General features: G+C 38.3%; 1 protein-coding gene across 2 annotated transcripts in view; it reads left to right on the forward strand.

Moving 5' to 3' along the window:
* The window catches only part of Gulp1 (GULP PTB domain containing engulfment adaptor 1), a 271,324-nt gene that overhangs the window by 24,332 nt on the left and 219,356 nt on the right, over positions 1-27,636 (forward strand). The window contains exon 2 of one of the 2 annotated variants that reach the window (XM_027396815.2): positions 20,788-20,893. The exons of the other annotated variant lie outside the window; for it this stretch is intronic. The gene's annotated coding sequence lies outside the window, so the exon portion shown is untranslated. The remainder of the gene's footprint in view (positions 1-20,787; positions 20,894-27,636) is intronic. 2 annotated transcript variants of the gene reach the window in all.

A 27,636-nucleotide genomic window follows, 5' to 3' on the forward strand; every position in this document is an offset into this window, starting at 1 on the left:
TGTCTTGTACACTTTTTTTTCTCCTTTCAATTGACAGAAACTACCTGTGCTGTGTTATTATCCCCTCCCCCTGAATGTCAAAGCTTAGTGTCCTGCTTGCTTGACAACCTCTACCAACCTCTTTCCTGCTCCCCAAACTGGTGAGATCATACTGTCCAGTGAGACTTAAGTCAAAGAACTTTCCACATCTGGCTTAATTATTTTCTTTACGGAGAATTCCTGTTTATTTTATGGAAAAATAATTGTAACAATTATTTATATTTTAGCCAAGTTCAAATAATAACTGTTTTTCTTCTGAGTATTTGCATTCAGTGTTTAGCTCAGCATCTTCCCAAGGGCTTCTTTCTTCTTCCTAGTAAAGAAATCATTAATTCCTGAAGCAAACCTATGCAGTAGATTATATTGTCACCCTTCTTTACTAAGGGGATTTGAAGGACAGAAAGTTTGGATAAACTGCCTAGGGTCTTGCAGCCACAACTTATGCTCTACTCAATAGTATGAGAAGAAACTGACTTTGTGAAGGTTCCTTAACTCCAGAGGCCAACTAGTTCTTACTGTTCTCTGATTCAGCTACCCTGAGCATCTCAGAGGTATTATTGTGGCAGAGAAGTTTTTCCCACTGCTTCCTTCTGGTTACCAGAGGTTCTTTCTGAAAACCATTGTTTTATATATTTTTAAAATGGATGTAACCATTGTCTTTTTAGCACTCAGCATCACATGGTGATAGATTGAGAAAGGTTTCTTTGGTTAATGAAGAGATTAAACCCATGAATATAAGAAGTCCTGATAGTGAAAAGCAGGGTGTAAATAAACTGCCACATGGAAGATGCAGAGAAAGAGCTGTGCTGTGTTGATTTCCACTGGGTTCATGGTGTACCGTCTACCGATAGAAGTCCTGTTCACTGCTCTATCTGTTTAGCCACGTGCAGCTGTGGGAAGCAGTCTTCTTACAATTCATTTCTTCTTTCTTAACTGCAGAAAATCTGGACATGTTTATCTACTGACAAGAGCCCTTTAACACAATGGAAGAAGTCAAGATGAACTCTTACACTTCTTTGACATCTTGCCAAATAGCATTTTGTTTGCTTATTGGTAGATTTTAATATTAGAATGGCCTGCTGAGGAATTTTTCTCTGTATGTATATGTTTGAGTATGTATGTGTATATATGTGCATGTGTATATGTGAATGTATGTGTATGTACGTATGTATGCATGTATATATGTGTATGTATATATGTGTGTGTTTCTGTCCCCTATCCTGTTCTGTGTTTCTTCTCTACACAAAATTCTCCTGTGGTTCCACTTAATATAGAGAAGTAATTATCTAGACTTTCTGGTACCTTTCTGCCTACATGGTGCACTGGTCACACATTGCCCTGAATGCTCACCCCAGTTGTCTTCCTTTCACTCTAATGTTCCTTCTGAAATCGATGTATCAGGATGGCCGACACTACCACCTCTAGCCTACACTACTTTTCTCAGTAGTCGTAGCCTGTATTTCCTAAATCATCTTATCACAGCATTGAATTTTTTTCTTGCTTGCTTGTCTTTATACATGAATTCAAGAAGCACAAAAATTTGATGTGTGGTTATTTATTTCTAAGGACTCAAAACAACAGTGTCTGTCATTAAAACATTTGTTGAGTAAATTAAGAATCTAGGAATTCAAGATCTACTTTCTTTAAATCATGCTTCTTCTATATAATTATGCTAAAGTAGTCTCTTGGGAGGGGCTCCTAAGAAGACAGATGGCAGATAAGGACTTGGTCATGGAGTAACCCACTCACACATATTTGCTTAAATAGTTTGTTATTCAGTGTCAGTTTTTGGCCAAATCAGTTTTTATTTCAAATAAGTTAATGGAAAATAAGCTACAGTATGACTTACTGGCCACATGGAAAGGAATTAGCTACTGTACTGTTTCATCTTATCCCATAGGAATGAATGACAGATTTTTCACTGCTTATTTTGTTTTCTTAATTATTTGAAATTCCAAGTATGTATAGACCTAAGCTTGGGCTAAGATCGAAATGGAAGGAATTCTCTCCTAATTGAAAAAAATGTGTGTTTTAAAATGCTTTACTACTATTTATTAATTTTACATAAAAAGGCTTCATTATGATATTTTTGTACATATACATAAAGTATTTTGATCATAATTCTCAATTGCTCTCTTCTATCTCATTCTCTGTTCTATTGATCCCTTTTCCTCCCATCTACTCTTTTACTTTCATGCTCCCCCATCCTACGCCCCCCACCTTCCTTCCTTTCTTGTTACTTAGTGAATTTTGTTAGAGTTGCTTACACATGCATGGGTGAGAGATTGCTTATAGAAGCATGGGAGCCATACTAAATGGCTCCACCACTGAATAAAATGTCTGCCATCAGTCACTGACCATTACCTGCCTATGGATTCTCAGAAAATGATCAAACAACCACTAACTGTCTATAAAATCCCCAGGGAGAATTGGGGAGACAATCATTTTTCATGGGAAGAGGGGGGAAGAAGCTACGAGAGTGAGAAGGGAAGAAAAGGAAGGATGCAGAGGTCATGAGGAAGCAGATTTTTTTTTTTAAATAAATACTTTATTTTACGTGCATTGGTGTAAGGATACCAGATCCCCTGGAACGGGAGTTACAGACAGTTGTGAGCTGCCATGTGGGTGCTAGGAGTAGAACCCAAGTCCTCATGAAGAACAGCCACTGCTCTTAACCACTGAGCCATCTCTCCAGCCCCAGAGGAAGCAGAAATTTTGAGTCAGGTGTAGATTAGAAGAAAGGACATATGACAGGTAGGATTTTAGTTGGTAGGGTGGTAGAGAAGGAAGGAAGGGAGAAGGGAACTGGGTTTGTCATGTAATTCAATCTTGTTTGTAATTCAAATATATATAAATAAATAAAATAAAATAAATAGCAGTGGAAGTGAAATAGTTTTAACATATGACACAGCCTGGTATGATGGCCTTTTTAAAGCACAACTTATTATTACTTTGTTTGCATGTTTTTGTTAAAATGATGACACAAACTTACTTTTGTATGTTTTAATTATTTATTTAAAGTTTATTTTCCCATATTAAGGTTCCACCTGTCAAATATGTTTATGCTGAAAACACCATGCCACATGTTAATGAAATATAAGAAATGAGGATTCAATGTTTTATTTGTTTACTTGTTGTCTCATTTTAATGTATAACTCCACTTGAAAGGTTGCAGAGGACAGTGATCTTATTTATCACATCTAATAATATGATATGAATATATAAGTTAAATTCACAATATGATTTTTAAAGATGTATGTATTTATAACATATTTTGAAATAAATTAATAAATATAAATTAATACATAATACATATTTGTGTTAATTATTATACTGTTTACTATCTAAAACTAATATGTTTATTCTCTATATGTAATATGTTCCCTAGTATGTTTATTTTATTTTATTTTTTTGTCTTATGGCATACATACAATGCATGGATGATGTTAGCTGAAGCAAGAAATGCTGTGTCTGGATTAGCACTATAATTTTGTAAGGGGATTGATTTTATGATCACCACCTTTTCATTTCTATCTTTAAATGGTTCAGTTTTACACGTTGGCAAGATAATTCTTAGAATGTGCCAAAATTTCTCTTGGCTGTTTATTGTACATTGCCTTAATGGGGAAATGTATGAAACCTCTTCAGTTGTAGTTAAATGAAATAACTGATTTTCTTCTAATGTACATTTTGTCCCATAGAATTATATGTTAATAAATGAGGAAAATAAATCAGAGTGCAATTCTTCTGGCTCAGAGTCAAAAAAGAGCACAATAGGGAAAATTCAAAGTCTTTAACTGTTTACTGGCTATTGCTGTGTCACAAGTCACAGTGACTCCCTGAAGTTGTAAACGTGTACAGAAACGGTTTCAAACATTGTGGAATTTTTTTTTTAAATATCAGGAAATTGTTTAAATTCCTAAAAAAAAAATGCTCTAGATACTCTGAAGGCATCAGTTATTTTTCAGACACATATCAGAAGGAAAGTGCCACTTTGTACTGAGGAGGTGGCTCAGTGGGTAAGAACCCTTGCTCTGCAAGCACGAGGAAATTAGTTCAAACCTACAGTACTCATGTAAGAGCCGAGCATGGTGCATGTGCCTGTAGTCCACACATTGGAAGGGGAGACTGGTTGATTTCTGGACCTGATTGCCCAGCCAGCCTACCGGTAATGGAGAGCTTCCTGTTCAGTTAATTACACTAGTCACAGGCAGTAAGGAGAAAAATGCCCGATATCCTGTTCCCACCTATACAGGAATGCTTATGGTTTGGTAGTCCTAAACATTCACTTGCAGTACCACACACACACAAGGTAAAAAAATTAGTGAGATTTAAATTCCAAGCATTTGCAATTGCAATGTACAGAACATATTCATTTGCTCTTATTTTATTTATTTGTTAAATCTGTGTATGGAAATGAATGTCATGGCATGGGTGATATATAAAATAAAATATAATATTATCATACAATAAGTGGACAGGAGAAAGGTGTTGGCAGGTAAAAGCATTTGCTGCATGGCCTGGTGACTTCAGTTTGATCCCTGGAACCCACATAAAGGTGAAAGAAAGAAAGGTGAAAGTTGTCCCTTGGTCTCTATAAGGGCTCCATGGCATGCACACACACACACATTGCCCTCACCCCAACTCATGCAATCAAAGAAAAACAAACCAAGAATCTGTGATACAAATTCTAATATTTTTTTAACTAGCAATTGTTTTTTTGGGGGGGACATGTTTGGGGAGGCTGGTAGTGGTTGTGGTGGTGGTGTTGGAGAATGATTAAAGGCCTCACTGTGATGTTCAAACAATTTAAATTGTACATAAAGCAAGGCATTTCTTTGTTTATCATTTTTTTATTTTAAAACATTCTTTTCTCATTTTGTATAACAATCCCAGTTCCCACTCCCTCCCCTGCTCCTGCTCCCCTCACTTTTCCCCCACCCTATCCCCCTCCATTCCTCAGAGAGGGTGAGTCTTCCCATGGGGAGTCAACAAAGTCTGGCACATCACTTTGAGGCAGGACCAAAGCCCTCCCTGCTATATATAGACTAAGCAAGGGTCCCTCCAAAAGGAATGGGCTCCAAAAAGCCAGTTCAAGAACTAGAGAAAAAATCCTGGTCCCACTGTCAGTGGTCCCACAGATTGCCTAAGCCACACATTGTCACCAACATTCAGAGGACCTAGTTTGGTTCTATGCAGGTTCCCAGTTGTCAGTCTGGAGTCAGTGAGGCCCTAGCAGCTCAGATCCTCTGTTTCTGTGGGTATCCCCCAAATGATCTTGCCCTCTTTGCTCATATAATCGCTCCTCCCTCTGTTCGACTGGACTCTGGGAGCTCTGCTTAGTGCTTAGCTGCGGATCTCTGCATCTGCTTCCATCAGCTACTGAATGAAGATTTTATGATGATAATTAAGATACACATCAATGTGATTCCAGGGGAAAGCCAGTTCAGGCACCCTCTTCACTAATGGTTAGGGTCTTAACTGGTGTCATCCTAAAACAAGATATTCCTATTACGTGTTAATAGGTTAAAGTAGACTTTCTGCATTTTGTAAAAAAAAGCATTTTTAAATAAACCAGATACACCTAAGTTATACATGAAAATGCATCTTCATCATATAAATGACTAAGACAGAAGACAAGAGGACAAAATATGAGTGTTTCCTCATGCCCTTTCCACGCTCATGCCTCTTAGAAGTAAAAACTGCTATTAGTTCAGTGTGTTTCATTTTAGTTAAAAATTCTGTCCATTTTCAAACGTGCACCTGGTTAAAAATATTTTTTGTAATTGGGGTCACAATGCACAGACTTTTAACTGGGTTGGAGGAGATCAACATTCTTTGTAATTAGAGAGATTTGCTTATATGGCCCAAAGGTCACACTTTATTATTTTCTCAAATCCAGCCAAGTAGTTACCACCACTGCCTAGTGTGGCCTCGCTAAGTTGCCCTCACATTTCTGCACAGCCCTTGTGAGGTCCAGAGGCTGTGCCCGCAGAGTATCAGCTACTTCTGTAAAGTCAGGCTATATTTTAGCAAGAAATATTGCTTTAGAAAATAGGAATCTTTTTTCTATGATAGATGTTTACAGATTGCCTATATTTTTTGTGTTTGTGATAATGACTACAGAGATACTTCATATTCACTTCTCATATCAACCATGGAGTAAATATTAGACACTTTCCGTTCTTTTACTGATGTTGATGGTTCTTTTTACTCTCAACCTTTTGTGCCCTTCCTGTCTTCTGTCTTTAGCACTCACATTGTTGGTGGTAAATGTATTTATTATAGGGTGCCTGAGACACAGCAGTTGTATCTCTGCTGCCTAAGGAGATGATATTCTGGGCATTGTTGGACATTTAGTAATATGCCTGGACTCTGCAGTCTATGTGCTAGGAGAAATTGCCCACTTGCCACAATGAAGACTGATTACTGAAATTTTCAAATATTTCAAATCAACATCTCCAGTGGATGCCAGTGTTCTGGTGGGAGTGTAATGTGGGGCAGTTACTCAGAGAATTAGGGTGAAATAGCACTTCTGAACCCACAATCATTTTCTGACAAATTTTTCCTGCTCCAGGTCATAATATACTCTAAAGTATGATTAAGGTTGTCTTAAGTACAACAGTACTAAGTCTGAACTCCCTTTATACATAGTTGACACAGACTTTGGAAACAAAATGCATTTTATAAAAAAGTACTAACTCTTAAAAAATCCTCATTTACATATAAAAATATGAGTAACTGAAAATCTAAAATCTTTATGTCTTACCAGAAGTTCATGCAGAATTGTATTTCTTTTGTACTTTATACCATGCATGTTAAGTTAAAGCTAATGTGCATGTGATTTCCATTTTTTAAAAAAGGGATTCAAGGATAGATGATGCATTGCAGTTTAAATCTGCATTTTTCTTAGTATTTGTTTTTTTTTTTTTTTTTGGTTTTTCGAGACAGGGTTTCTCTGTGTACCTTTGGAGCCTATCCTGGTACTCGCTCTGGAGACCAGGCTGGCCTCGAAATCACAGACATCCACCTGTCTCTGCCTCCCGAGTGCTGGGATTAAAGGTGTTTGCCACCAACGCCCGGCTTTAGCATTTGTTTTTTAATAGTCAAATATATGCAATTTAAATGGAATAACAAAGGAGAGTTGCAATATTTCACCTAAGATTTGGGAATCTCAGTGAGAGTTCTGTGTTAGGGGACATTTTCAGATAGATGACATTTATTTTGAGATGTCACATCTAGCTGCTCTACTGAAGAAAAGGACTAGAACAACAGCCTTCCTGACAAGGAAGCTGAGCCTGCTTTACAAAGTGTTTCCTGTATTTTACACTTAATATTCCTGTTTCCGCACTTAGTATATATTCACTCTTAATGAATTTCCTGTTGATTTTAAAATAAATTTCTATTATGGACTGTTTTAAAAGAGTTGTCTATTTTGAGCTGTCCACAGCACAGAGTTAAATCACTTCCCTTCTAGAAACAATGCTTGACTTTGAACTGAAAATCTGACCATGAAATTTAAGTATTTCATTCATTTAAATGTGTCATATTTCCCTTTTTGTTTTCAATACAATAGTTCATAAATTGGTAATGCCCAAGTCTGCTTCTGTAATTTCCTTCTTTTAGTGACTGGAAGCCAGTTTAAAAAGATTTGAAAATGGCAAATATTTTCAAAATAGAAGAATGATGTGTTTTGTTTTCAAAGGAACCCAGACCATGTTCTATAAACCAGTAACATATTTAATGCTTATACTGATTCTAAGTAATGTTACTTTGCTTATGTAATAACTTAGTTTTAAAGTTATTTTTCCCATAAACTGGAGAGCAAGTAAATTTTTTGAAAATTAATACCTTGACAGTGATGTGTATGCCACTAATGCTGGTGGATATGGAAAGCGTAATGATAAAAATGATTTTTTGTACTTATTTGCTGTACCACCAGTAATATCTGAGTATTGCTTGCATAAATTTTAATATTCTTATTTAAATAAGCCATTTTAAAACTTAAATATGTTTCAATTGGAAATATATCATGATCTCTTTTCTCTGTTACATTCTTAGAAATAAATAATACTGTAAGAAAGGTACAGTGGGTAAGCGTTGGTGAGGAATCACTTATTATCTTGGAAAGTATCACTGGCCACTTAATGAAGGAACACATTTGTGTGCAATGAAGCTTCTTCTCTTGATTTACAAAGGTTTTGGTTTTAAATAGGAATTTTATGGAACATGATAAAATTAGCTGCGTCATTATTTTTAAATATTAATCATCGTGACCTCTATTGAATATTAACTACCATGGAACACCTCATAGAGGACCCTTATGCCTTAGAAATCTCCCTTGGGGCTGTAGAGGAGATTGCTGTTAGTTCTATAGGCTTGGGAAGGAAATGACAAAACAACCTCCTTTTTATTTATTTATTGTTGTTGGTGGTGTTCCTAGAGCATAAACTTTAGTACTGGTTCAACTGAAGGAGAGAGCTGAAGGTAATTCCAGCCTTCTTAATTCTAGATCTCCTCAGGAATGCCTTTAAAAACTGTTCAAGCATGTGGCTGATGATAATCCACGTTTATAGCTAGCTACTCTACTACCAGGTATTTCTAAACTGTGTCTCAGTTTCTTGCAAAACTGAAGTTCTGTGTTGTTTCAGTTGTTTCATGGAGGTTTCTCTTGGAAACTAAAGTTTCCTGTGCCTTGGATGTTGGTAGTAAAGGTCACATTTACTTAGCATTGTAGACTTTGTGGCTGAGAGGAGCATCAGCTAACCATTTCTATTCCCACTCCTTTGCTGACCCCAACGTTGGCCTTCAGTACATCTTGCCTGTTTGCTTTAAACTTTTTACTTTCCTGTCAGATCTGCAGTTCTCTCATTCCCATTCATTGCCACTCTGATAGTGTTTGGTCTTCAACAAAAGCCTTCAGAATCCTGCCTTTTGTCAAGACATCTTTATCTCTATTCTATTCCATTTGCCTTCTGCCCTGTTCTTGTATTTATTACTCTGATGTCCTACACAAACTTACCATCATGTGAGCTTAGGGAATTTGCCTTTGCTTTGTAGTTATCACTTGTCTTTTATTAAATTTTCCCAAAAATGAATATAAATGTACTTGCTAGTGAATTGCTACACTCCCTTCCAGGTTGAGCAGGCATTTTGTTTCTCCTCTTAAGCATCTTAGGTTCTTCTTGAATTCTTTGCAAATGGGTGCATATCCTTCTTCCAGAAATGCCACTGTATTTTTTGTGATTTTATTTCTTCCATTTTACTTTTATGGCTAGATTTCAATCTCAACATAGAGGAAAGATTCAGGTTATAGAGTCAGGTGTATCTGGTTTCTGATCCTTCTCTTATTTGTAACTGCCTTTGTGGTAAGAATTCTTTTATATTCAGATATTTCATTCCTTGAATGCAAAGTTGTATGCTGCCAATAACTAAGAGTTTGAAGGATAAATAAAGCTTATTTATGGAGGAATGCTATTTTAATATTTAGTTAAACAATATCCTGAAGAATCTCAATGTTTTTGCTACCCACAGAGAAATAACTTCCTTATCCAAAAGAAAAAAAAGTCTTACTACAGACACAGTGAAGGAGTTTGTGTGTGGGACTGGAATGTGACATGCCCCATTAGAGAAGTAGCTGATGACTTTGTCCTGTGCATGTGTGTTTACACTCTTAGAAAAGACAGTGTTCTCCTTCTTTTCAAGTTTTATATGAGCTCACTTGCCATGGTTATTTAGAGCCAGCTAGAGTCATTTCTGAATCCTACTGTCAATTTTTAGTTTTGAATAGGGAAATTGCTATGGCAAAGTAGTAGATCACAGGACATTTCATTCTCTCAGTTTTCAGGTTTTTATGAAATATCTTCTACACATAACATTACTAAACAGAAAAAACCTAGTATGCTTGCAAACAGAATATGCACAATGGTTTACTAACTTAAATAATGGAGTCATATAATTAGACTATTGAAAAGAATAATTTACTCTCATACTGTTCCTGTTTCTATGATGGAAGATGTAGCATGCACTGTATAGAAAAATTTTTGTGCTAGTTGTATTTATCTTAAACTTAGCTTAAGGAGCTAGTGGCTTAAGCTTGGGTACCAAGAAAAATCCTAATATTATAGGAATGGCCCAGTCTGGGCCTTTACGCAGTTCATATGCAGGTGTCTGTGGTTACTCTGCACATAGTTTTGCATTTACTCATGGCTGGGTGAGTAAAAGACTGAATTTCAATGCTATTAATTAAATTTGTAGAAGAGCTTCTCATACCTCTAAATCATTTTTCCTGGGAACATTCTGTAACTTAGCCCTGTAACAATAATTGCTTGGTAAGTGTGTAAAGTGTCAGCAAACTTTTCAATGCTCTGTTTTCAAAAAAAACAGTATTCCAAGGTCATTTGAAATGACTACAATAATTTCTGTCCCTCTGTAGATGCCTCTAAGACACTGAACAGAGTGAATATAGAGCCTCTTATTGATTACTTCAGCCACTTAAAATATGCTTTCATTTGAGGTGTGGATTCATTTTTATTCTGCGGAACTCAATGGCAACTGTGCAAGTAACACAGAACTAATAAAAACTGATGCTTTAATTAATATATATTTTGCAAAGCCTCAGAATAAATACTTAAACCTCTTTTTCATGCCATAATAATTTTCAATTATACTTTTAATGTATTATAATAATATATGTTTTCTTTTTTCCTTTCTGATCTCATGTTCCAATTCCTTAGTCTCCAAAGGAGCAGGCATAGCAGATAAATTTTGGAAGTAGCCTTCCATTCAGTCATATCTCCACTGTTGGACTCTGCCTGTAATTTCTCCATTGTTATTTGCTGCCATCACATCCTCTACTGACAGTCCATCTCAAGCTCTGTGGAATCAGAGGCCTCTGGCCAAATTTGTAAACCCCCAAATAAGAGAAGATTAACACTTCAACCTGATGCTTCTATATACTCACAGAATCATAAGAGCTCTTAGCAGCAATCCTGACACATCACACGTTTAGTTTTAATTACTTTTAAGACCACAGACAATGGTAGTAAACTTGGGCAAAGACTGCTGTTCCTTTTGTTGTATTGTAAAAACAGAAGGGAAATTGATGTCATAGGACCTCAATAGCAACCGCAGAGGAGACACCTTGGCATTAGAGGAGCTTTTATTTTCAATATATCTTCTGGGAGGATAGGAGAGCCAAAGTACCTGTCACTCACTGGTAGTGCTTATGTATCAGGAATTTGATTGCATAGGCACAGGAGTCAGGAAGGCAGAGTTGTTTTGGTCATCATCCTGGACTGATGGTGTGGAAGAAGACAACTGATGATACACAGCTTATGAAGAATATTTAGCTTCATGCCTTATGACCCCCAAGTAACTGTAGGTGGGCTGAAGTAAAGACTCTTGACATATTTTACAGCTGAGAACATGGCATTTAGGGAGCATAACTGACATCCCACATTCACAACATTGACAAATAATAGAAATTGAATGGTAAAGTAATTGCCTCTCTAGTGACAGATCCCTGAAAGTCTGGGGCCTGTAGTTCATATTCTGGCTCAATGAATCATTAGCTTCCCTCCATATCTTTTTCAAATAATTAAACTAAAGCTTTCTGTGTAGAGAGAGCTGGCTGATGCATTAAAAGTATGAGCCAAGAGAAGGACCGCGTTCCATGATGCACCCTTCTGTTTTCTTCCTGTCCATTCCTAATTCAAAACATGATGCATTTTAAAAATGAATGAAATCTTCTTGCAGATCTAGTGTAAGATCAAACTTGGGGCTGGTTCAGGTTGTCTGCTGTCTCATGTTGAATGGTCTCAATGATGGAGTGGAATACATGACCAGTATCTGCCTCTCTATTGAATTGTATTAGAGTGTGGGGCATTCCAAGCCAGCTGTCACAGGATGGCTTAGTCACTATTGGTTTCCTTCAACTGACCGAGCCATATAAGCAATAACTAGTAATAAATAGATAATTGACCACCAGGACTCATTTTTTCCCTGATTAAGGCATCACTTGCTCTGATCATCTTGGGATCTTGACTTCATAACATATACAGTAAACTTTCCTGAGATATCCACGGGATTTCTAATGAATTTATGAATAGCAAGAAAGGGTTTAATGAGCAGCGGGCATCCAGGAAGCATACTGGAGAGAACTATGAGAAGATATACTTAGTATACCCTATATGCTATTTAAAAATGTCACCAACAGTGGAGCAATCTGTTTTGACCTCTGCTAAGTCTGGGAGGCTGACTACAAATCTGTGAGGCCCAGTGCACCTGTTTAGTGACTGTTTCATAGTATATGGGAAATGGGAAGCAAACTATAATTGGAGGCCCTAGAAACCATGATCAGTGTGAAAACCATATGTGAAAATATACTACCTGTAAGGATGGATGTTCATGATGCCAATGGAAGTGACTAGGAGGAAAAATAATAGTTTGTTGGATGAGGGTCACTCTTCCTTTCATTAGGAGTCTTCTACATTGGGTCTTCCTGAGAGGATACAATTAAGATGTTCAATTTATGAGCACAGTGGTGTGAGACATTAAAAGCCCTTCCTGGGTGGTTGTTGTTCCTTTTGAAAAATGCTGTCACTGAATATAACAAAGAATCAATTCGTAATACAGAGAGAGAGAGAGAGAGAGAGAGAGAGAGAGAGAGAGAGAGAGTGTCAACATGCTGGCCGGACACCACTACTTTCTTTCCTTGCTCCTTCCTTCCTCCTCTTTTCATTTTTTAAAAACTGGAGGCACAACAGCTGTGTGACTTTCTTGGAGAGACTAAATGATACATCCATGGGCTGGGAAGATGACTTAGTTGTTAAGAGTTCTTGTTGCTCTTGCAGAGGACTGTTTTCTTCAGTCTCCAGTACCCACCTGGTGGCTCACAGCCATCAATACTCTTATTTACAAACCATCTGATGCCATCTTCAGAACACCATGGACAGAGGCACATATCTTACACAGACTTATGTGCAAGAAAAACACTCATGCACACAAAATAAATAAATAAACCTAAGAAATGTTTAAAAAAATACATCTATTAATTCCAGATAGGGAGGGGGTTGGCAGATCAAACAATTCTATTCAACTACATGAACCATTGAGTTTATTAGAATAGTTTGCAAGAGTGTGGGTGACTCAAACACAACCATAGAACCAAGAAGTCACCCAGGCGAGTAGTAAGCAGCTCTCCTACAGGTGGGCCTCCTGGTAGTATGAATGACACATGAAAAGCTATACATCTAGAGTCCCACCTGCAAGATGTCTGACTCCCAGGCAGCTGCATTATTGAAGAGGCCCTGGTAAACTATGGACAGCCAAACTATAGGTCCCTCCTCAGTTTTTTGTTTGTTTGTTTTTTACCTCTTACATAAATTCGGGGACAAGAGGAGCATGATGTGGGTCTCATAGAGATTCATGAATGGCATGAACCCTGGAGGTATTTCTAACCCACACTACTCCTTTCTACAAAGAAGTGCCTTTGGCCTGATCTATAAGGGTCTTTGCAGGTGATCACTGATCATGAGATTTAAGATTGCAGTGATCATATCTGATGCAGAAAAAAAATGAAACACAAGAATAAGCAGGGGTTAGCTTCTTGCCTTAGCCTGTGTAGAAGGTGGGAGGCAGAGAGTATCAAATAATATGTTCTAACCAGGGAGAACACTGGGCATCCCAATTTTCCAGAAATATTTCTGGCCATGGCAGTTAGACTTCTTAGAGGTGCCATGTAATTCCTGGTTATATTGCAGATAAATGGATACCTGTGACTATAATGGGTTTATTAAAAAGAGAATAGAAATAATTTTGGTATTGCTACTATGTGTAATAGTCAACCTCATGTTTCACCTAGCCAACTGAAATTATTTTAGTTTGATTTTTTGGGTGTCTTCATCACAGATTCATATGTATTCATCAGAGACAGATAACACCACAATTGTCTTCACTGTGTGAATATTTCTCATTCACTATAATTAAAACTTTGAATTCCCTTTAAGAAATTTAATGGTAGAATTTTCTTGTATTTCATTTTTTTTCCTATGGTTAATTTTTAAATTTTTTGTTTTACAATCTCAACCAAAGTTTCACCTCCCTTTTCTCTTTCTGGTTCCCACCCCACTCCCAACCTGACCCCATACATTTCTTCTCCATTGCTTCTCTTCAGATACAGATGGGACCTCCCTTGGATATCAGCCAACCACGGTGTATCAAGGTGCAGTGAAATGAGGCCCCTCCTCTTCTATTAAGGCAGGACAAGGCAACCTGGTAGGAGGAGTGGGTCTCATATGATTCATAACAGCTCCATTATTTCTCTGTTTAGTTTTTGTCTAGATGACATGTCCATTTGTGAGGGTGGGGTGTTGATGTCTCCCACTATTAATGTGTTGGGTTTGATGTGTGAATTAAGCTTTAGTAATATTTCATTTACAAATGTATGTGCCCTTGTATTTGGGGCATAGATACTCAGAATTGAGATGTTATCCTGGTGGATTTTCCCATTAATGAGTATGAAATGTTCTTCTCCATCTCTTTCAATTAATTTTGGTGTGAAATGTATTTTGTCAGATGTTAAGATAGCTACACCAGTGTGCTTGTTAGGTCTATTTACTTTGAAAAGCTTTTTTGAACCCTTTACTCTGAGGTATGTCTGTCTTTGATAGTGAGCTGTTTCCCATATACAGTAGTATGGTGGATTCTGTTTTCATATCCAATCTGTTAGGTCTGTGTCTTTTTATTGGCAGACTGAGTCCATTGATTTGACAGACATTAATGATCCCTAATTGTTAAGTTCTGTTATTATGTTGGCAGTGGTGGTGATTTTTTTTTGTGTGTGTGTGTTTTCTTTCTTTTGGCTTTGAGGTGTTATATTATCTATTGCTTGGGTTTTGTAGGTATAGTTAACTTCCTGGGATTGTAGTTTTCCTTCTAGTACTTTCTGTAGGGCTGGATTTCTAGACAGATATTGTTTAAACTTCACTTGTCATGAAATGTCTTATTTTCTCCAGCTATGGTGATTGAAAGTTTTGTTGGTTGTAATAGTCTGGGCTGGCATCAGTGGTCTCTTAGAATCTGCAAGACATCTGTCCAGGACCTTCTGGCTTTTAGAGTATCCGTTGAGAAGTCAGGTATAATTCTTATAGGTTTGCCTTTATATATTACTTGTCCTTTTCCCCTTGAAAAACTCAATAGTCTGTCTTTATTCTGTGTGTTTAGTGTTTTGATTATTATGTGACTTGGATCTTTATTTTCTGATCTGATCCAGTTGGTGTTCTGTAGGCTTCTTGTATCTTTATGGGTATGTATGGGTGTGGGTATCTTCTATGATTTTGTTAAATATATTTTCTGGGTTTTTGAAATAGGACTCTTCTCTTTCTATTATTCTTCATTTTTGTCTTTTCATGATGCTCCAGATTTCCTGGATAATTTTTGTTAGCATTTCTTTTAGATTTTCCTAGTAAGTTTTCTCATTGCTTCTGTTTCTTGATGTTTATGTTAATAATTTAAGCAAGTCATTTTATTCCTTTGTTGTTTTAGTATACTAATAGATCACTTTGGCAAATTTGTTTTTCTGTTAGCAGTTATTATTTACCTATAATGTTTTTAAATTTATATTTTAACACACACGTCTCTGTTCTATCTATCTATCTATCCATCCATCTATCATATAAGCATAGCATAAATATCTCAAAGATAGGCAGTTTAAGTAGCTAAACACTGACTCTTTGCTCATCTTTGAGATGTCTTCTCTCTGCTGACAGGTCAGCTTATGCAGTGACTACAGATAACTCTCCATAGAGAAGTTTCTAGTGCTATAGAACCATTAGGGAACCTCAAACTTTCCAAATGGACAAACACTTTATGGTGAAGATAGGTTTTAAGTTTGAAATTTATGCTTTGAATTTAGCTCAGTGAAGCAAATCCTTGGTTTCCTGCCTGTTTAGATTAACATTCTGCTTTCCACTGCTTTCATTGTTGTTCTTACGTGTATTGTTCCAGATGACAGAACATGAAATCTGTTCAATGAACCCCCAGGACTGTTTGCCACTTCCTTAGCTGTTTGCTAGTGTACTGGAATGGGCTTTTACACATTCTGACTGACTTTACTGATGGAGTGCTCTGCTCAGGTTCTTTGCTGAGGTTTTATTAGTCATTAAGTTTGTGGAACCCACAAGTCAGTGTTCTAGCTGAGCTCGAGATGTGTCTGTGGCTTTCTGCATCTTTGCTGTGTGTGTCTAGTGCATTGCTAATATTTCAGCAATTGTAAAATATGAATAAGCCTGAAAATTCTAGTCATGTTTATGACATGGGTTTTTTATTATTTCATATATTCTCTACTGAAGACTAATTTTTAATTTTCACCAAAATCCTGAAAAAGTAAGTGAAATTATCTTTGCTTTACAGGTGAAAAACATGGTATGTAAATTATTGAAATAGTTTGCCTTTTGAGGTAGTGAGATAATTAAGACATCTGATTGACAAGGCTCACTGACCTGGTGTGTAGTAACCTTCAATAAATGGAGGTTTTATTACTGTTATTATTTGTACTTATGATAGAGCCTCAACCGAGCTTCAATATAGCTGTAGGCTGTTCATCTGAGTCCAATGTCTTGTGAGATTTTAGGTACCTTTAGAGAATCAAATGGTGTGAACAGTAGTTTTATTTCTTCTCTTTCTGTAGCAGAGTTCTTAATTATTGCCATGAAGCCAGATGTTAGTGACCTTCTGGAATATAATCCCTTTCCTATTGCTGGCTTCCACTTACAAAGCCAACCTTTGGCTATTAGGGCTGCTGCTGTGCTTAGTCTATTAGGCTGATTACTGAATAGACTGTGGCCATTGTGTGACTCAGCACAGCTTTCCTGTCCTGGCTGCTGACTCAGTGGATCAGCAGGCTGGTTGTGTGGCTTTGGTCTGTGGTGGAGAAGCTTATCTGGAAAGCCGGAGAAAACCAAACAAGATGCCAATGGAAATGGGTTGCAGGCTCTAACATCAGTGTGGTGTCTGGTGTCAGGTTTAAGGGCTGCATGGCCAGAGAGCTATTGTATTGTAGGGCTGTTTAGCAATAGGGTGGTGTCACATTCCAGATAAAACACAAGTTTACATTTTGTGCTGAGACCGTTTTTATCAGAGGGTGCTGTGTTTTGCAAGTACTCACATGAGAACAAGATGCCTAGTGAACACAATGAAACTGATGAATTCCGCAGGGACCCACAGAGAGATGCCATTCTGTGTCAATAAAGCACTCTTTGTTCCAGAGACATTCCTCTCATTTTGGACAGGAATGTTTCAACCCAAAAACAGACAAAGCAGGTCTTGCTCTGCTGGTTCTTGCTAATTGGGGACTATTGCTTAGTGCGTGTGATAACTGTTTCTTGTAGGGAAAAAGAGAGGTGTGTTTGTTTTTCTGATTTACTTAACAGAAACTTTGGTGACAGCACTGGGGCAGCAGGGTGACTCACGATGGACTTTCAGCTTCAGAACCTCATGTTTCCCGGGTGCTATCCAGAATCTCGGGCCTTAGTCACATGATTATGTGTAAATTTGCAGTTAGGATGTTGTGGTCTCTTTGTGCCTCTGCTACCCTGCCTGTCAGACTTCCCAGGTTACAAAGTAATGTTATACTTGCCCTGGACAATCTTGGAATCTGGCTAATGGAATGTTCAGTCCTGGATAAATTTATTATGGCCTTAGTTCTTAATTGTAGTGTGAGTCACCTGGAAAATCAATTTCGGAAGTGAGGGATTATGTAATACCAGCAATTGTATGAGATTAGTGAATACTTCACCACTTGTAGTTGTTAGTGCACTAATAAAGTCTTGTTTTACAGTCCCCTAGAAGCCTCCTCCTGCTCCTGTTGTTTCTGAGTGAGGCTGTGCACCAAGAGTGATGATGAAGACTCAGGGCAGAAACAGGGGTCACTCAGTCTGAGAGGAGCTGGTGCCAGCATCACGTGGGCAGGGATGAAACTGTAGTCCTGCTAACAGAGGATGACCAGAACCACGGAATTACGAAAAGCATCTCCAGCTTAATAATTGTTTGAAAATAGAAATATTTCTCCTGATTTTTATAATAAATTATTTAAATTTGTTGTGTTTTGCATTTGATGCCCCCTCCTTCCTTTGCCTCTGTCATCCTTTAGGCTGCAGATTGAATCTAGGCTCATCTACTTGGGAGGAAAGAAAGAAAGACCTCCATTACCCAGCCCCACTCCCAGCTCTAAGAATTATTTTGTAACTCTCTTTTATACCCATTGTACAGATTTCAAAGTTAATTGCATCAGCTTCAGGGAGTCTGAGAAACTGTAAGGGATATGCTTTTCTGATTGCCAAGCACATTGTGCAAGCAAATGTCATGTATAGTTTAGTAAATCAAGAAACCAGTGGTTCTATTAACGTCCCTTTCTTACTGATCATGTCTTTAGTGAACTCCTTGCTCAGGGCCTGAGGTGTCCTGTGATTGAAGGTCTTGGTTGATTTATTCATGGTGAAAGCAGGTAGATAGAGTGGATACTAAAATATTTAATATCTTGCCTTTTGGAGTTTATTTCTGTCCTTTTTTCAGTTGTTTTTTAAACAAAATCAGAGACATCTATGCTGTATATCACATATCATAAATCAGCTCACAGTCACCTTCTGTCTTACTCAAAGCCAGAGGAGTTGTTCTTAAAGAGGTATTGTTTATAGATTGTGTTTAAAACTATATTCAAAAGGTAGTTGCCATTCCTTCTACATTGACTGATGCAATACATGATATTTGCAAGCCAGATATATGTCATTCTGTTAGACAGTCTACATTTGGTAGACCACAAAACACAAGCAGACAAAAGTCCTTGCTCTCTGAGTGCTAACATTTTAGTGTGGAAGAAAGGAAAATTATAATAAATAAGAGGTCAGACAGTGATGCGTGTGATGGGAAAGAAATAGATTAGCTAATAGGACTAGTGGAGTATTCTTAGATCTTCTCCTCTAGACTAATCATGACCAGTCTTACGCATTTTGTTTTCTCCCCTGGCAGGCAAACCAGTCTGCTTTGTCTTAAGAGGTCTCTTGGGAAGAGATCTGAGGCAGGGAGAAGTGTGAGTTTCAGCTCCTTTCTTCAGCAGGTACTTTGGACTCATGACTGCCCTCTTCAGGTTCTAGCACTTTTCTCAAAGCAGCCTTCTTAGTGTAATTTTCTTCTTCTAGTTTCAACTGTCTTCCTTTCATCATGTCCCTTCAAGCCTGATGTGGGCAATAGCTCTGCTATTATATCCTAAGGACAGTATTTCCTCCTTCCCTCCCTCCCTCCTCCCCCCCCTCCTCCCTCCTCCCTCCACCCCCCCCTCTCTCCTGAGTCCTTCCCACTTCCTTGTCAATAATCTTTCATTGTTCTCTTCAGAGTTTTAGTGTGGCACCTGTTTGCCAAGACACTGACCCATACAGATATTAGTCTTGGTATATTCGAAAGATGGCCTGCTGTTTTTAGTGACACAAATGAGGCAGAGAAAGTAATGCAGGGTTATGGAAAGGAATCTTTCTTCAAGAAGGAGCAATAACTCTTTTATCAGAATGCTGAAGTAACAGCAGGATGGGTTCGATGAAGAATGGAATGAAATAAGCAAACGGGGAAGTAGTTGGAATTTCAGACAGATGTAGAAGAAGAGTAAGACCAAAGAGCTTCCTAGAGTTTAAAGCCAGTGTTGGACTAGAAGCTTCTAATACATTGCTCTATATACTGCCTGGAGCCTTTCCATATGGCAGCACAAGTGGAACAGGGAGGCTGCTGAAGAAGATGATGATGATGACAGAGGGAGTAAGGCGTGATGAAACAAACATTTTGGCTGTTTGAGGAGAGAGTTTTCTGATGAATATATCATGCTAAGAGAAGAATCTGGAGTGATGCCAAGTTTAGCAACCAAATGGGTAGGGTTTGTCTTTTATGTTTTGAGGACCACTATTGGAGGAAGATGTTAGAGAAGTTTAGTGATTTGACATTGATCCTCTTAACATGCCTCACAGCTAGTCTATTGAATTGGCAGTTGATGAGAAATGTCTAAGCTGGAGACATAAATTAGGAGTCATCAATACATAGATGATATTTAAAATTAAGAGACATTGTAATTACTTAGGTTGCTGATTCTGAAACACTTTACTGTGATACTGTATTTATAATTTTTACTGTAAATACATGATGGTTGGATCAATTCAGTGGACTTTAAAACACACACACACACACACACACACACACACACACACACACGTACCTGGCAATGCACTAATCTGTTAAAACACTGACATCTTTAGAAATCTGTTTGAAAACAGTGTCTTGTAAGAAGGCGTTTTATGTAAATGCTGGAAAGTGAGTGTAATCAGTTTTTTTCTGCCAAGCTGAACTACATTTTAACTCTGAGGAGAGAACATAAGGAACTTTACTGCAGCTGTCTTTCAGAGGATAATTTCCTTTTAAAATGCAATTATTTTTAGTCATTTATTTACAATGTGGCATATTTCTATGTATAAAATTTCAAATACTTGGACTTTCTGTGATTTCTCTTAACTTTCTAGGATTTTGAATAAAAGATAATTTGCAATAATGAAATATTCATCATCCAAACAGCTAGATTTAGTGTCAGCCAGCTGAGGTCTAGGAGGGTAATTTTGTCACTAACCAGCCATGGGAATTCACAGCAGAACTTCACTGGGTTTAATCACTTTGTTTGAAATGAAAAATTAAATTGGGCTTCTGATATATATTCAGTTCCACAGGTTCCCTGTGCCTTCTCCAGACTTGTCACTATTGACCAAGAACACTAGGGGAGTTTGGAAGAGGCTGCGTCCCTCTAGCCTCATAGCTGTATTCCCAGGTAACTCCCCCATGTTTGTCTCTTCATCATAGTTTACTCAGAAGATTCTTTAATTATATGGTCTCAGGATATCCTAGTTCAGACATTCCATGGAAATGATCTCCTTCAACCTCTGTCCTGATACAGAATAGCCACCACAGCCTTGAGAGTAGTTATTCAAAATCTATTTGCAGAGTGCCAGCAGCTCATTAGCTGGGATGGTTGCCTTTGCATTTTGTAACAGCTGCCATCATTTCTTTAGTCCAGCCAAAACAAATATATCCACAACTTCACTTTTTGGTTACCATAAGGATTTGTAAACACTTCTGTGGTTTAGTGGCTCTCAAAGTTTACTATATGTAAGGGTCACTCAGAGGGTTATGATGAACACTGTAGGAGAGCTTCCTATCCCAAGTGATTTTGTTAGATAAGGGATGGGCTTCAATAATCTAGTGTGTGTGTGTGCGCACGCGCGCGCACGTTAGTATGTATGGAGGTCAGAGGACAACTTTGATTGTTGCTCCTTAGAAGCCTTCCTCTTTGTTTCTTGAAATAGTGTCTCTCATACTCCTTGTAGTTCCAGGGCTTGCCAATTAATCTCAGTTGGGTGGTCAGTGAGCTCCAGGGATCTGTGTGCCTTGGCTTGCCCAATGTTGGGAGTACACTAATGCATCACTGTGCTCCATCTGGGGATTATACTCAGGTCCTTATGGTTGTGCAATGAGAGGCTTGCAGTGCCCATTTTAACAAACATGTCACATCATTAATGAATGAAGATTTTTTATGATAATTTACCACAAACACGTGGCATGGAAAATTCAGTTATAAAGTATTTTGTAGAGCTGTGTATGATGGCCATGCCTTCAATTCTAGCACTCGGGACACAGAGGTAGGCAGATTTCTATGAGTTTAAGAGCAGTCTGGTTACACAGAGTGTTCCAGGCTAGGCAGTGATACTCTGTCTCAAAAAGAAAAATATCACAATAGCAGCATCAAGAAAAGCGTATGTAGTACAATTCCACTTTTGGAATGCTCCAACCTTGGAGCATTTTATTCACTATTTTAATGAACTTGGGATTAGGTAACCAGTCCTTCAGTTCTGTCATGTGGGAACATCACAGTATATAGATGGGAGGAGACAGTAGGGAGACCATGAGGCCAGCAGAGTAGTGTTAGGATACAGTGCAGTGAGTGTTAGAGGCCTAAGCTGTAAAGGGGTCAGAAGTCTAGATGCTTATGTAAGTGACAGGATTTTGGGCAAAGATGCTAAGAGGTTAATTGGTTTAGGAGACAGGATTGGTTTTCTTTGTATTCCTTTCTAATTCAAAAGAGGCAGTAATTCAGTTTGCCATCTTTTCAATGTAAACTCTATCTTTTCTAATCACTCAGAGAATATACCTTAATTTGAGAAAACTCCAAGATGACTCTTTCGCTTCCAGTCTGTTAAAAGCAGACTTAACTCCTTGAGGTGGGTGGAAGGTTTGTGTGTTGGAAGCAGATTTCTGAGTTATATCATTCTATAATGTCTAATTTCCTTTTGCTTGCATTTTAATGACAATACAACCACTGTCTTAGTTTTGTTGGGAGCGTTGCCCTCAATCCTAGGAGCAGCAGTTTGAAACCAAATGGTTCTTAGATCTGTCCTGAAGAGCCCAGCTGTTGCTCGGATGTGATCGCGCATTGTTCTAAAATAAGCAGCTTAGGCTCAACTAGCCACACTCTGGGCTGTCCCCATACAAAGCTGTTTCTGTCCCACATAGACTGGGGACTCCCTGTGCTCCAGGCTCAGCTGCAGGATCTGCTGAATTAATCACAGGATGCTTAGATCACATTTCCTAAGGACTTGGCAATTTTCATAGTGACTTCACCCAAAAGCTCAACTCTTTGCTCCCTTTAAATGACCCCTTGATTGCTAGGGTTGGAGATCAGTGTAGTCCTGGGAGAACGCTCTTAAAAGGCTGCTGAGAAGGAATGAACATTCACTTGTCCTCTTGCTTGTCAGGATGAATCCAGCAGTCCATTTGCAGTTATCATTTTGAGCACTCTAGAGTTCAGCAGGCACAGAAGTCAGTGTTTTGCTCTATTTGTTGTCTTAGTGGTATCCAGACACCTTACTTGTCTTGTTTGGAGGAAATTTAGAGTCCATTAGATTAGAAGTCACTGGTAACTTAGGAAAAGTGGCTTCAACTCAGGCTGTACATTGAAGTTACCTGGAAAGCTTTTTATGAAATATAGATGCCTGTATCTCTGTCAGTTAAATTAGGTAAGAATTTGGGGTGTGGAGTGAGAGAAGTGTCCAGTCTCTGAAATTTAGGAAACACAGGAAATCTTATAATTCTAATTTGTAGATAAGAACGGTAATCGTTTTCCTGTGTGTCTGACATTGATACCTCATTGAAACTGGTGTAAATTGTTAGGGGTCCAGAACACTGACTGTCACATTCATACCTGGGTTTCAAAAGATTCCCCAGGGAATGATTTGTGCTGGCTTTTCAGCTTTTCTGGGAAAGGGGAAATAGATGAGATCTTCTGGGTAAACTGGGAGGGAGGGTGTGGAGGGATGGGGATGAGAACACGAGGGAACAGGATGGTGGAGTTTGGGGAGTGATGGAGCAAGTCCTTTTGTGTATATATATCTTATTGGATGTTGAGTAAAGTACTGTTGGCCAGTGAAGAAGCAAGTTAGGCGGGACTAGGATTCAAGGAGGATTCTGGGAATGTAGTAAAAAGAAGTCTTGTGATACAGGCAGGAAGTGACATAGCAGGCAGACTCAATATAAGCAGGGACAAGAAAGAAATCATCCTCTTGTGCTTCCTCTTCCTCTTGCTCTTCCTCCTGCTCTCTTCTCTAGAGCTGCCATGTAAGCCCAGGAAAACAGGAGACCATCTGTTGGTGTCCTCCATAAGATAAGTCTTATGATTATGGTTGATAATTAAGACTGAGCTAGCATATAAGAAATCCTAGTCAATTGGCCAGCAGCATTGTAAATTAATATAATTAATAACTCTGTGTGTTATTCTGGGTGCCCATGTGGCGGCAGAGCTCAGGCGGATGGAGTAAAAACTTATCGCTACAGAGGAGGAATGGAGTGGGAGAGCAATGAAAGAGATATTTTGATAGAGGGAGCCATTATGGGGTTAGGGAGAAACATGGTGCTAGGGAAATTCCCAGGAATCCATGAGGCTGACCCCAGAAATGACTCCTAGCAATAGTGGAGAGGGTACCTAAACTGGCCTTTTCTTGTAATCAAATTAGTGACTACTCTGTTATCATAGGACCTTCATCCAGTAACTGATGGAAGCAGATGTAGAGATCCACAGCCAAGCATCAAACCTTGCTCTAGGTGTTCAGTCAAAGAGATGGAGGAGGGATTATATGAACAAGTGGGTTCAAGATCATGATGGGAAACCCACAGAGACAGCTGAACTGAACTTGTGGGAGCTCAAGGAAGCTGAAGCCTGCATGGGACCAAACAAGGCCCTCTGCATGTGGGTGACACTTGTGTGGCTTGGTATATTTGTGGGGTTCCTGTTAGTGGGACCAGGATCTACCCAAGGTGCATGGGCTGGCTTTTTGGAGCCCATCCCTATAGTGGGATGCCATGCTCAGCCTTAATGCTCTGGGGAGGGGCAGTGCTGGTCCTGCCTCAACTGAATGTGCCAGGCTTTATTGACTCCCCATTGGAGGCCTTACCCTTTCTGAGAAGAAGATGGGAGGAGGGGGAATTTAGAGGAGGGGAAGCAGGGTGAACTGTGGTTGGTATGTAAAATGAATTGAAAAAGTAAAAAAGCAAGTTGCTAATAGAAAAAGAATTTCAAAGGTAAGAGGGGTCTGACTTTAATGAAGATGCCTTTAAGCACCTTCTGAAGTACAACTTCAGAATCCAGTTTGAAGATTTGTGCCAGGCTAGAAGGTGATACAATAGCTAGTGAGTTTTTCTTTTCTGGAAGAGAGCATAGAATTGGAGGGAAGTATGTCTTTGCTGGAGCAGTGATTGTAAGGAAGCTTAGACACATCCCTCTGTTCCAGACTCTTGGGGCTGCTGTGACCCTGTTTCTTAACCTTCCAGTTTCAAAGGTGATAGTGTTTAAACTTCATACTTTGCAGATTTTGTTTTATCCATATTTGCCATAGTTTTGTGGTCACATTTAACTGCTTTTTTGCCCTGGTAAGTCCCCTGCCATCTCATCCCTCAGGTAGGATGCTCAGAATAATTTCATGAAAACACATTTTCAAATTATGTGTAGTTTTGTTGGGGTACCATTCATTTGAAATCCTGTGGCATCTTGTGTAAGTTACATTTTGCTGATTTTTTCCTCTAGTATATTTATCTTATGAAATAGTAATTAAGATATTTTCAGTGGCTTTGTGTCTTTAGTATCTTGTACCCCATTTCATTCAATAAATATTTTAAAATAAAAGAATTGAAACTAAGAGTCTATTTTGGACTACTGGTGAAAAGATAATCTTTGGAGACTGAAATGTGTTTAAGGTTAATACCTAGGAAGAAATTTAGATGAGTCAAACTGGGCATGATACATGCTTGTCACAGAGCAGATTTCCAGTAAGCTTTAGTTGTGTGAAATTAAAAGCCAGGGTCATCTCCTTCAGAACAACTCTGATATATTATTTTAGGGACCTATCCTTTAGCATGTCAAGAGCAATATGAACTCTGATATGGGTATCTTTGTTCATAGATTAATAATTTTATTAGCTTCTAATTATAAAGCAACTGTACATGTCATTTTAAAATGAGCTCTTTAGACATGTGGGTCATAGTTAATCCTCTAAAAATCTTATGAGGCTTATATGAAATTTAAGGGCAGGGATTTAGAATCTACAATGGGTAATCGTAGGGCTCATTGACTTTTCTGATCAGTATTTTTTCAATTTTTCAATTTTTTTTGGTCTGCTCTTCCTGTCCCTAACTTTAAGAACAGATCACAAAAGCAAAAATAGACAAATTTGATTAGATAAAAATTAAACACTTCTTTATTAGAAGTAGACAATCCTCAAAGGAAGATATATAGATGGCCAACAGTTGAATAAGAAATGTCAGTATTACATGGAAATGCAAACAAAGCCACAGTGATGTTGTGACTTCACAACAATGAGAATGAATAAAGATAAGAAGACACCACTTGCTGAGGAAAGGAACAATTGTATAGCACCCTGGTTCTCAGTGAAACTGTTATGGAAAGCGGTATTAAAATGAAAAATAATTTTTTACATGATCCAGGCATATCCAAAGGGAATAAGATTAGTATGTTGAAGAAACATGTGGACTCACATATTTACTGCAACATCACTTACAATAGCCATGAAATGGCAACATTCTAAATGTGCATGTACCATGGCCTATTGTTGGGCCAAAAAGTGCTGTCATTTGTGGATGCAGGCTGGAACTAGAGATCACTGTGTTAAGTGGTATAATCCAAGCACAAAATGACAAGTGCCCCATGATCTCACTCTAAACAGTTAATTTCATAAAGGCTGAAGGTGCTGTGGTGATTACTAGAGAGTCTGGAAGGAGTAATGGGGGATGGGAAGTTAGGAAGTTTTGTTCAATGGATATTGTTCAATGATGATGTTTGATAGCAAGAAGCACATAGGAGGTTCTCGATCAGGTTGTTGACTTTAAGTAATAGAGTGAATGCATGTACTTATCAACTAACTATAAGGAAAGGTTTTGTTTCATAAAATCTTCACCATAAAGAAATAACAAGTATTTGAAAAGATATATGTTTAATCCGATTCCAGTATTACACAGTATGAACTTGCACCAAATGTCACAGAGCACCCACCATACATATAATTTTATGATTTGATGAGTCAATCAATGAAGAAAGTTATTTTTAATTCAGTAAAAGTGAAGCAGCTAACGGAAATATCTTGAGTCTTTTGGCAGGTTGTTTGGCTGCAAATTAAGGAGTAGTCTTGCTTCTCTGTGTGATCCCAAACAAGTCACTGTGCATTCTTCCACAGGCTCTATGTTCCCCAGAGGGGCTATTTCACTACATCAGGGATTCATTCATTAAGCAACATATACTTTAACGGTGACTATATTGCACACTGTTCTAAGTACCAATGGAACAGCAGCGTGTAGGACTGAAAAGATACTCCTTTTCCACAGAGCACATGTTTACACAAATTAGGCTAAAAATAAACAAAGAAAACAAATCATCAGGTCATGAAGCAAATAGAACAGGTTGATGATGAAAGATGTGGTTGGTGTGTGGTGATGGACAGCCAAGGATGTAGTGATCTGTGAAGTAATTTGTGGGACCTGTGGGCAAAGCTGCAGCCAGCTGTGGATTAAGTTTAGAGTGCACAGTTTAAGGAAGAGGGATTGGATTCTCAGAGGAATGAGCCCTAAGGTTGCAGAAGCTGTGAACATTGGGAGGCCATTAGTGAGCAGGCCATGGAGGGAGAGAGTAGCCAGAGGTAGGTAAGAGGTTGGCAGCTTCAGATCTCAGCCTCAGCATCAGTGGCAGAGGTGGTTTCTCCACAGTGCTGTGTAGACTCCCGAAAGCTCATGGCAGTGTTCTCACCACTCTCATACTGCAGCCATCTTTGACGTTTTTTAAATGTCCTTCAACATCTTTTTTCAAGTTCCATGTTTTGTAGAAATCCTCCTTGGCAATGTTTTTCCAGAATAACAGTCCACTACCCCTGCTTCTTGTGCATTGATGATGCAGTTATATGACCATTTCCAATAACAAGACACACACATGGAAGACTTTAATTTGGAAGTTAGCAACAA

This window comes from Cricetulus griseus, chromosome 2, assembly GCF_003668045.3.
Source record: "Cricetulus griseus strain 17A/GY chromosome 2, alternate assembly CriGri-PICRH-1.0, whole genome shotgun sequence".
NCBI classification, from domain to species: Eukaryota; Metazoa; Chordata; class Mammalia; order Rodentia; family Cricetidae; genus Cricetulus; species Cricetulus griseus.